This window comes from Cyanistes caeruleus, unplaced genomic scaffold (assembly GCF_971803275.1).
Source record: "Cyanistes caeruleus unplaced genomic scaffold, bCyaCae1.hap1.1 HAP1_SCAFFOLD_128, whole genome shotgun sequence".
NCBI classification, from domain to species: domain Eukaryota; kingdom Metazoa; phylum Chordata; class Aves; order Passeriformes; family Paridae; genus Cyanistes; species Cyanistes caeruleus.
This window is the reverse complement of record NW_028255925.1, coordinates 124,152-134,634: the sequence shown is the minus strand read 5'-3', so window position 1 is coordinate 134,634 and position 10,483 is coordinate 124,152. Positions and strand designations below refer to the sequence as shown.

Sequence of the window (10,483 nt, the reverse complement as noted above, 5' to 3'; positions counted from 1 at the left end):
CCATGTTTAATTCTGTAATAATTATCTTTCAAATCGAGCCTTTCTCACTTGGTGTTGATATATTTGGGAGAGGGAGGGGAATGGAGAAAAAAAAGCTACTTTCATGAATACAATTGAAATTTCATATTGCTGATTTGACCCTTTCCAAGATTCAAGTGACCATTGGATCAGGTTGGAACTGAGGGGATGACTCATGACTCTGGCAAAAAAACTACGTTTCATTCCACATATTAGGAGTTTTCTGTTGCCCACAAGAATGTTCAGGAAAAAAAAAAAACAAAAGAGAAATGGGTTTCAAATTTCCTCTGCTATTTTCTGGTGACTCTTCTTTCTGGAGATGCCTTAGCAAGTGTAGGACATCTGAAAAACTTGGAACTGCAACTTTATTGTTGAGGCTCTGATGAACATTGCTTCTGTCATCAAGTTCTTGTGTTAATACTTTCAACTTAGCTGAGTAATGTTGGTATCAGCAGACTCTGCTAAAGCCATGCCTTCCTAATTTATAATGCATTCTTAATAAAAAAAAAAATAAATCAGTTTCTTCATGTATTTAATTACCCAGTGAGTATAAGAGGGAATGAAGTTAATACTGCGCAGATTTGAAGCAAAACACGGCTTTCTAATGTGCTTCAGTATAGGCTATGCACAAGTAAATAGACATGATCTTTAAGCTTCAGTTACCTTGAATTACCCTATGCATATTCAAATTCAGATTGATGAATGCTGAACCAAAAGCAGACATCATATAGTTAATTGAAGTTCTTTTCATTCAGAGGCAAACTATTTTCATTGCTTTGTTTTGAGGGTGGGTTGTTTTTGATGGGGTTTTTTTCTGCTAAGGCAATGGCAAGCATTTATTTATCCAGCTCCCTCCACATTTTCCACCATCTTCTTCTTTCCCGCTGCCCTCCATACTCTTGCAAACCCTGCTGGGGCACTTGGGCTCTCCATTGCAGGCAGTCTGGAGCTGCCATGCAAACCCATCTCTCAAGGAGTCCCCAGGTCTCAGGTGCAACATCAAGAAAATGACACAGCAACATGTAGAAAACGTGAACTTTATTCACTTGACTACTTCTAAAATCTACACTACAACGTTACTTGAAGACTATGGGGTAAGAATCTTAAGCCTAAAATACTTCAATACTTCAACTGTTTAGAACTGAACACTAAGGGAAAGGTCAACTTCTTGGGGGAAACGTGGTGGGGAATCCTACAACTAACAATAGGGGTGTGGCTAACTTCTAAGACGGGGAACGTCGCAGTGCCTGGGCTGGGCACTGGTCACACATTCCCCGTAAGGTTCTGAATTCGGAGTGCCACGCTGGAGGTCAGAGCTGCGGGGAGGTGCGGAGTCTCCTGCCAATGCCCACTTTTGCCGCTGTCTTGGTTGTTGGTCTCGGCTGAGAGCGAAGGCACAACCGCATCAAGTCACGGTTGTGCCTCAGCAGCTGCATCAACTTCTTTGGACAGCCGTGTCTTCGATGGCGGCGGGGCTCTGCACGGCCTGAAGGGCTCTGGAGATTCCGCTGCAAGGCAAAGCGCAGGGATCCCCATGGAAGAGGCAGAGGGGCAGAGCGGGGCCGGCACCCACAAAGTGGGGCTGCCTTTGGCCTCGGAGACAGAGACTCGGGCTCAGTTGGGCTGGGCTGCCCCGGGGAAGAGGCTGCAGGAGGCAGAGCTCTGGCCGCCTCTGCTTGGTGCTGTCCATGGGGCTCAGCCCCTGGGCCGGATTCCCCAGCCAGGAGCTCAGGCCCCTTCTGCCGCAGGGCATTGGCCAAAGGGTGCCCAAGAGGCCCTCAAGGTCTGCCCCATCCCTCCTCCCTGACCCCCCCAGCCCCGCCTCACCTCTCCCCAGCATCTCTGAAATCTTCTCTCAAGGGCCCATCCCATGGCCATGCCTATGATGAGCACGCCAACCAGCAGGACTGCCCAGGACACCCACAGGATCTGCTCAGGGTCCGTCTCCTCCGGGTAGAAATCCTCCGGAAGGATAGGAGAGGCATCCGTGCTCTGCTCAAGTTTGCTGGAAGGGTCGAGGGGATGGGCCAAGAGCAGCAGCACGTAAAGCTGCAGCAGCGAGGAAGAGCCGTGAGCAGCCATAGAGCTCTGCCGGCAGCACAGAGGCTCTGGGCGTCTCTCTGCAAGCAGGTCTGCCTGGGCTCTGGGGCGCAGCAACAGCTGGCGACAGTTGCCAGGCACCGTGCCGTCGCCAGAGGCTGTGATGTCACAGAAGCACAGAACGCCCTGGCCTCAGAGAGCCCTGAGAGAATGTTGAGTCCAACCTGTGAGCCATGGCGGCAAGCATGGCCAGCAGAGCGGGGCCCGAGCGCTGCGGCCTGGCTTGCCTTGCCCACCTGCCACAAGGATGACTCCAGCAGCCCCCTGTCAGGCCATTGCAGGATCTAATGGCCCTTTCTGGGCACAAGTTCTTGCCAATGCCCAGCGTAAACCTCCCTTGGCACAGCTTCAAAGCCTTGTTGACATCTGCTCTCTCTTGTCCTTGCCCATCTGGCTGGCGCTGCCGTGTTGCTCACTGGCCTGTCTGTGGGAGAAGAGGCTGTGCCAATGAGTGCTGCTCAACCTTGAGGCCATTCAAAGGAGGATTTGATTGTGCCTGCTGTGGGAAGGAAGATGCGTGCACATGGCCACTTCCCATAGGTTTTACCGCAGATTTTCATCAACAGCTGTCCTACTGAAAGTAAAGTCTGTTTTAGTGAGTATTTGAGGGGTTCCAGAACACAATGGCATCACAGGGAAATTCTGCTGGTTCAGTTCTACTGAGGTTTTGAGATGAGTTGCAAATCCTGAAAATTTTCTCCTTGCCGAGGTGGTAATTTCACAGTTTAGATTGTGGGGATATTGATTGTTCAGCATTGAGGACCTAATGTAACTTTCAGCAGCAGAAATTTTCAACATCCAGTGATTGTCTTTGAGACAAAAACATTTGAAATTTTTTTTCTGTGGACAGGAATTGCTTCTGTGTTACTTCACATCATCCATTAAAAATTTGATGTCTGGAAAAAGTCCCGAGTGCTGTGTGATTTCCTTGGTCGTGTTCTTTGGAATGGCTTCCCCCCCATTTTCTGAAGCTAGCCACAGAAAGGTAATAGATGGGTGAGAAGCTATGAAAGGCCAACTGGTGTAGATCTTTGCCTCCTGTTTCGAGGTCTGTGGTGAGCTGTGAGTCAAAGAGCTGATTTGATGCTCTGGAGGTCAGAACTGAGGGGAGATGCGGAGTCTCCTCCCAATGCCCACTTTTGCCGCTGACTTGGTTCTTGGCCTCGGCTGAGAGCAGTAACGAAGGTGCAGCCGCATCAGGTCACGGTTCTGCCTCAGCAGCTGCATCAACTTCTTTGGACAGCCCTGTCCTCGGTGACGGCGGGGCAATATAAATACAATATAAATTCCAGCTCATGCTTTCCCCAAAAGCCTCATTTAATTTATCCAGGATTAAAAATTAAAGAAAAACTAAAAAATAACTTAAAAGCATTTCACATAGTATGTCAAGTACTATCATTTCCATCTGAAATGTTCATCATTATTATGTTTTCCTGAAGTGAATTACCAAGTCTCCTGCACCCATCTTCCCAAAATCTAATTCTAAGTGCTTGCTAGTTTAATCCCTTAGGAAGCAAAGGTAGCCCCAGGTGTCTCTGGATAAACAGAAACTAAACAACAAAGCTTGACAACATATATTAAATTGTCAATAAACTCAATAAAGATTTTCCACGCCAGAGATAGCTATCACCAGCTTATGAATTTTGCTAGGGCAGGTTTAGTGAAGAAAAACTAGGTCTTTATTACCAAATCAGTTAGGAGTTGTTCTACTGTACTGCCGGTAGGATGGGAGTATAAACACCATATTCTTCACAGCCTCATCCACAATGAAATCCACCTTAAAATTAAGGCTGCTTTGGAGTTTGACCAAATGGAAATTCACTCATAAAACACAGTGCTGGCAGCATGGTCAGTCTTTGCAATACAAAACTGGGAACTAAGAGCAGTTTCCTGATCACATCTCCAAGGCTGAGTGTCCAGAACTGTAGTGGTGGTCAGGCCCTCGCTGACTGCCAAACCTACAGCCATCATCCCTTCCTCTCCCAGGGACAGGCGAGAAAATAAGATCGGCAGAAACTAGAAAGCAAAAATCAGGAAGGTCATTGATGAAACAGACTGTAGTGGTTTAGAAATTAGCACGCAGGCTTAGCTGAAAACAAATCTTATTGATCAGCAATTAAAATGAATACTTAATTCCATTATTCTGCATTATTATTAGACAGTCGGAGACAGCCAAGCTGACCTCAAGCATGCTGAAGCATCGGGGCCAGGCAGTGCACATCTTCCCAGGAACTGATTTACCCATCGTTCTCAAGTGAATTGACCTGCCCACAGCCCCACAGTAGATCTGCTAGGCTGCAAAATAAACAATTAGCTCTGCTTAAGAGTCAAACTCCAGCACATAGACCGTATTAAAGGAAGAATGAAACCTGCAGCATTTGATGGACCTTCAATACCCTGAGAAGATGGCAAATTCCCCAAGATGAACAAGTTCCCAAAATACAAAGCAAAGGACTGATTTTGATGGATCAAATGTTAAATAGGCCTGTGAAATTGGAGTTTTGATGGATTTTTCTGAGATTGTGTGGAAAGTTGTCAAGATTTTGCGGGATGTTTCTGGAATTTGGAAGGGTTTGGAGAAGATTTCTGTAATTTTGTGGGACGTTTCTGGAATTTCGTGTGATTTTGTGGAATTTTGTGGGATGTTGAGGAGACATGAAGAATTTTGATGGCTTTTTCCTAGACTGTGTGGAAAATTGTCAAGATTTTGTGGGATGTTTCTGGAATTTGGTAGGGTTTTGAGAAGATTTTGGGAATATTTAAGGGATTTTTCCAGAATTTCTTAGGGTTTTTTTAGAATTTTGAGGGATTTTTAAGGAGACATGAAGAGTTTTGACGGATTTTTCGTAGATTGTGTGGAAAGTTGTCAAGATTTTGTGGGATGTTACTGAAATTTCGAAGAGTTTTGAGAAGATTTCGCGAGTTTTATGGGATATTTCAGGAATTTTGCGGGAATTTTGTGGAATATTCTTTGGGGATATTGAAGAGATATGAAGAATTTTGAGGGATTTTTCTTAAATTGTGTGGAAAGATGTCCAAATTTTGTGGAATGTTTTTGGAATTTGTTAGGATTCTGAGAAGATTTTGGGAATTTTTTGGGAATTTTCTAGAATTTTTTGGGATATTGAGGAGACATGAATTATGATGGATTTTTGCTAGATTGTGTGGAATGTTGTCAAGATTTTGTGGTATGATTTTGGAATTTGATAGGGTTTTGAGAAGATTTCGGGAATTTTGTGGGAAGTTTCAAGAATTTTGTGGGAATTTTTGGGAATTTTGAGGGATATTGAGGACACATGAAGAATTTTGAGGGATATTTCCAAGAGAGTGTGAAAAGTTCTCAAGATTTTGTTAGATGTTTCTGGAATTTGGTAGGGTTTAGAGAAGATTTAGAGAATTTTGTGGGATGTTTCTGGAATTTGGAAAGATTTTCAGAAGATTTCGGGGATTTTGTGGGATGTTTCTGGAATTTTTTGAGATATTGAGGAGACATGAAGAATTTTGAGGGATTTTTCCGAGATTGTGAGGACAGTTATAGAGATTTTGTGGGATGTTACTAGAATTTCAAAGGGATTTGAGAAGAGTTTTGGAATTTTGTTGGATGTTTCTGGAGTTTGGTAGGGTTTTGAGAAGATTTTGGGAATTTTGTGTGATTTTTGTGGATTTTGTGGGATTTTGAGGAGACAAGAAGAATTTTGATGGATTTTTCCTAGATTGTGTGGAAAGTTCTCAAGATTTTGTGCGCTATTACGGGAACTTCGAAGGGTTTTGAGAAGATTTAGTGAATTTTGTGGGATGTTTCTAAAATTTGGTAGGGTTTTGAGAAGATTTGTGGAATTTTTTGGGATGTTTCTGGAATTTGGTAGGGGTTTGAGAAGATTTCGGGGATTTTATGGGGTGTTTTTGGAATTTTTTTAGATATTGTGGAGACATGAAAAATTTTGATGGATTTTTCCTGGATTGTGTGGAAAGTTGTCAAGATTTTGTGGGATGTTTCTGGAAGCTGGTAGGGTTTTGAGAAGATTTTGGGAATTTTGTCGGATATTTCTGGAATTATTTGGGAATTTTGAGAAGACATGAAGAATTTTGTGGGATTTTTCCTAGATTGTGTGGAAAGTTGTCAAGATTTTGTGGGATGTTTCTCGAATTTGGTAGGGTTTTGAGAAGATTTTGAGAATTTAGGGGGATATTTTAGGAATTTTGTGGGATATTGAGGAGACATGAAGAATTTTGACGGATTTTTACTAGATTGTGTGGAAAGTTGTCGAGATTTTGTGGGATGTTTCTGGAATTTGTTAGGGTTTCGAGAGGATTTTGTGAATTATGTGGGAGGTTTCGGGAATTTTGTGGAATTTTTTTGGATATGGAGTAGACATAAGGAATTTTGTGAGATTTTTCCTAGATTGTGTGGAAAGTTGTAGAGATTTTGTGGGATGTTTCTAGAATTTGTTTGGGTTTTGAGACGATTCATAGAATTTTGTGGGATGTTTCTGGAATTTTGTGGAATCTTTGTGTAATTTTGAGGGATTTTGAGGAGACATTAAGAATTTTGATGGATTTTTCTGAGATTGTGTGGAAAATTGTCAAGATTTTGTAGGATGTTACTGGAATTTCGAAGAGTTTTGAGAAGATTTTGGGAATTTTGAGGGATGTTTCTGGAATTTGTTAGGGTTTTGAGAAGATTTTGGGAATTTTGTGTGATGTTTCTGGAATTTTGTTGCATTTTCACAAGGTTTATCGCAATCTGTGGGATGTTTGAGAAATTTTGTGGGATTTTTGTGGGTATTTGAAAAAATTTTAATAATTTTGCAAGATTTTCCTGAAATTTAGTGGCATTTCTTTGCAATGATCTGGGATACTGAGGAGACTTGAACAATTTTGAGGGATTTTTCTTCTTTTGTGTCAATTTGTGGAGATTTTGTGGGATGTTTCTGGAATTCTGTGGGATTTCTGTAGAATTTTGTGAAATATTGACATGACTTGATGAATTTGGATGCATTTTTTTTAATTTGTGGGGGAAGTTGTCAAGATTTTGTGGGATGTATCTGAAATTTGGAGGGATTTTTGTGGAATTTTGATGAATTTTGAGGCGACCTGAAGAATTTTGAGGGATTTTTCTGAGATTATGTGGAAAGTTGTCAAGATTTTGTGGGATGTTTCTGGAATTTGTTAGGGTTTTGAGAAGATTTCAGGAATTTTGCGGGATTTTTCTGGAATTTTGTGGGAATTTTGTGGAGTTTTGAGGGATAATGATGAGACATGAAGAATTTTGATTGATTTTTCCTAGATTGCGTGGAAAGTTGTCAAGGTTTTGCGGGATGTTACTGGAATTTCGAAGGGTTTTGAGAAAATTTTGGCAATTTTGTGGGATGTTTCGGGAATTTTGTGGAATTTTTTTGGATATGGAGTAGACATAATGAATTTTGTGAGATTTTTCCTAGATTGTGTGGAAAGTTGTCGAGATTTTGTGGGATGTTTATTTAATATGGTAGGGTTTTGAGAAGATTCATAGAATTTTGTGGGATGTTTCTGGAATTTTGTGGGATCTTTGTGGAATTTTGAGGGATTTTGAGGAGACATGAAGAATTTTGATGGATTTTTCCTAGACTGTGTGGAAAATTGTCAAGATTTTGTGGGATGTTTCTGGAATTTTGTGGGATCTTTGTGGAATTTTAAGGCATCTTGATGGATTTTTCCTAGATTGTGTGGAAAGTTGTCAAGATTTTGAGGGATGTTTCTGGAATTTTGTGGGATATTGAGGAGACATGAAGAATTTTGAGGGTTTTTTCCGATATTTTGTGGAAAGTTCTCAAGATTTTGTAGGATGTTTCTGGAATTTCGAAAAGTTTTGAGAAGATTTCTCGAATTTTGTGGGATGTTTCTGGAATTTGGTAGGGTTTTGGGAAGATTTTGGGAATTTTGTGCAATGTTTCTGGAATTTGGTAGGGTTTTGGGAAGATTTGGGGAATTTTGTGCAATGTTTCTGGAATTTGGTAGGGTTTTGAGAAGATTTGGGGAATTTTGTGCAATGTTTCTGGAATGTTGAGGGATTTTTGTGGAATTTTGTGGGATTGTCAGTAGACATGAAGAATTTTGATGGATTTTTCCTAGATTGTGGGGAAAGTTGTTAAGATTTTGTGGGATGTTTCTTGAATTTGGTAGCGTTTTGAGAAAATTTTGGGAATTTTGTGGGATCTTTCTGGAATTTCATGTAATTTTGTGGAATTTTGAGGGATTTTGAGGAGACATGAAAAATTTTGAGGGATTTTTCCGAGATAATGTGTAAAGTTGTCAAGATTTTGTGGGATGTTTCTGGAATTTGGAAGGGTTTTGAGAAGATTTCTGTAATTTTGTGGGATGTTTCTGGAATTTTGTGTGATTTTGTGGAATTTTGTGTGATATTGAGGGGACTTGAAGAATTTTGATGGATTTTTCCTGGATTGTGTGGAAAGTTGTCAAGATTTTGTGGGATGTTTCTGGAATTTGTTAGGGTTTTGAAAAGATTTCAAGAATTTTGTTTGATGTTTCTGGAATTTTGTGGGATATTGAATTTACTTGAAGAATTTTGATGGATTTTTCCTAGATTGTGGGTAAACTTGACACAATTTTGTTGCATATTTCTGGAATTTGGTCGGGTTTTGAGAAGATTCATAGAATTTTGTGGGATGTTTCTGGAATTTTGTGGGATTTTTGTGGAATTTTCAGGTATTTTGACAAGACATGGAGAATTTTGCGGGATTTTTCCTGGATTGTGTGGAAAGTTGTCAAGATTTTGTGGGATGTTTCTGGAATTTGTTAGGGTTTTGAGAAGATTTTGGGAATTTTTTGGGAATTTTGTAAAATTTTTGGGGATATTGACTAGACATGAAGAATTTTGCTGGATTTTTCTTAGATTGTGTGGAAAGTTCTCAAGATTTTGTGGGATGTTTCTAGAATATGGTAGGGTTTTGAGAAGATTTCGGGAATTTTTTGGGGTTGTTTCTGGAATTATGTTGGATTTTTGTGGAATTTTGAGGTATTTTGAGGCGACCTGAAGAATTTTGATGGATTTTTCCTGGATTATGTGGAAAGTTGTCAAGATTTTGTGGGATGTTTCTGGAATTTGTTAGGGTTTTGAGAAGATTTCACGAATTTTGTGGGATTTTTCTGGAAATTTGTGGGAATTTTGTGGAGTTTTGAGGGATAATGATGAGACATGAAGAATTTTGATTGATTTTTCCTAGATTGCGTGGAAAGTTGTCAAGGTTTTGCGGGATGTTACTGGAATTTCGAAGGGTTTTTAGAAAATTTTGGGAATTTTGTGGGATGTTTCGGGAATTTTGTGGAATTTTTTTGGATATGGAGTAGACATAAGGAATTTTGTGAGATTTTTCCTAGATTGTGTGGGAAGTTGTCGAGATTTTGTGGGATGTTTATTTAATATGGTAGGGTTTTGAGACGATTCATGGAATTTTGTGGGATGTTTCTGGAATTTTGTGGGATCTTTGTGAAATTTTGAGGGATTTTGAGGAGACATGAAGAATTTTGATGGATTTTTCCTAGACTGTGTGGAAAATTGTCAAGATTTTGTGGGATGTTTCTGGAATTTTGTGGGATCTTTGTGGAATTTTAAGGCATCTTGATGGATTTTTCCTAGATTGTGTGGAAAGTTGTCAAGATTTTGAGGGATGTTTCTGGAATTTTGTGGGATATTGAGGAGAAATGAGGAATTTTGATGGATTTTTCAAAGAGAGTATGGAAAGTTATCGAGATTATTTTGGGGATGTTTCTGGAATTTGGTAGGGTTTTGAGAAGGTTTTTGAAATTTTGTGGGATATTGAGGAGACATGAAGAATTTTGAGGGTTTTTTCTGATATTTTGTGGAAAGTTCTCAAGATTTTGTAGGATGTTTCTGGAATTTCGAAATGTTTTGAGAAGATTTCTCGAATTTTGTGGGATGTTTCTGGAATTTGGTAGGGTTTTGAGAAGATTTGGGGAATTTTGTGCAATGTTTCTGGAATTTTGAGGGATTTTTGTGGAATTTTGTGGGATTGTCAGTAGACATGAAGAATTTTGATGGATTTTTCCTAGATTGTGGGGAAAGTTGTTAAGATTTTGTGGGATGTTTCTTGAATTTGGTAGCGTTTTGAGAAAATTTTGGGAATTTTGTGGGATCTTTCTAGAATTTCATGTAATTTTGTGGAATTTTGAGGGATTTTGAGGAGACATGAAAAATTTTGAGGGTTTTTTCCGACATTTTGTGGAAAGTTCTCAAGATTTTTGTGAGATGTTACTGGAATTTGGAAGGGTTTTGAGAAAATTTGGGAATTTTTTGGGATGTTTCTGGAATTTTGTGTGATTTTGTGGAATTTTGTGTGATATTGAG

General features: G+C 40.1%; 1 long non-coding RNA gene across 1 annotated transcript; it reads right to left on the bottom strand.

Moving 5' to 3' along the window:
- Window positions 1-1,039: 1,039 nt before the first annotated feature.
- LOC147646052 (uncharacterized) lies at window positions 1,040-2,155 on the bottom strand. The gene is made up of 2 exons (XR_015281993.1): window positions 1,846-2,155; window positions 1,040-1,526 (listed from the first exon to the last, which is right to left on the bottom strand). It is a non-coding gene; the product is annotated as an uncharacterized LOC147646052 (long non-coding RNA).
- Window positions 2,156-10,483: the final 8,328 nt, after the last annotated feature.